We start from the raw sequence: 342 nt of genomic DNA, 5'->3' as shown, positions 1-342 counted from the left end.
TGGGGGTGCGGATCGGGGGGGCGCCTGCCCAGTTTTCAAAGCTGGAGACTGAGGCGTGTAGAAGGAAACTGGGGCGGAGGTGGGGGCAGGGCTTCAGGGGCAATTGACAAGGGCAGAGGCCCGATGGGGGTGCGCGTGCGACACAGACGGACGGGGGCGGGGAGAGACACGCAGAGGGGTACAGACAGACAGGGAGTGAGGCAGAGAGAAAAACAGAGACACACACACCGAGAGACACATACAGGGGGAGAGAGGGTGAGGAGGGGAGGGAGGGTGAAGAGACAGAGACAGTCCCAGAGACAGATTCAGAGGGAGAAGAGGGTTGGGAGGATCACAAAAAGA

The sequence above is a fragment of the Colobus angolensis genome, unplaced genomic scaffold (assembly GCF_000951035.1).
Source record: "Colobus angolensis palliatus isolate OR3802 unplaced genomic scaffold, Cang.pa_1.0 Scaffold34, whole genome shotgun sequence".
Classification (NCBI taxonomy): Eukaryota; Metazoa; Chordata; class Mammalia; order Primates; family Cercopithecidae; genus Colobus; species Colobus angolensis.
The sequence above is the reverse complement of the archived record's forward strand: the minus strand, read 5'-3'. Positions refer to the sequence as shown.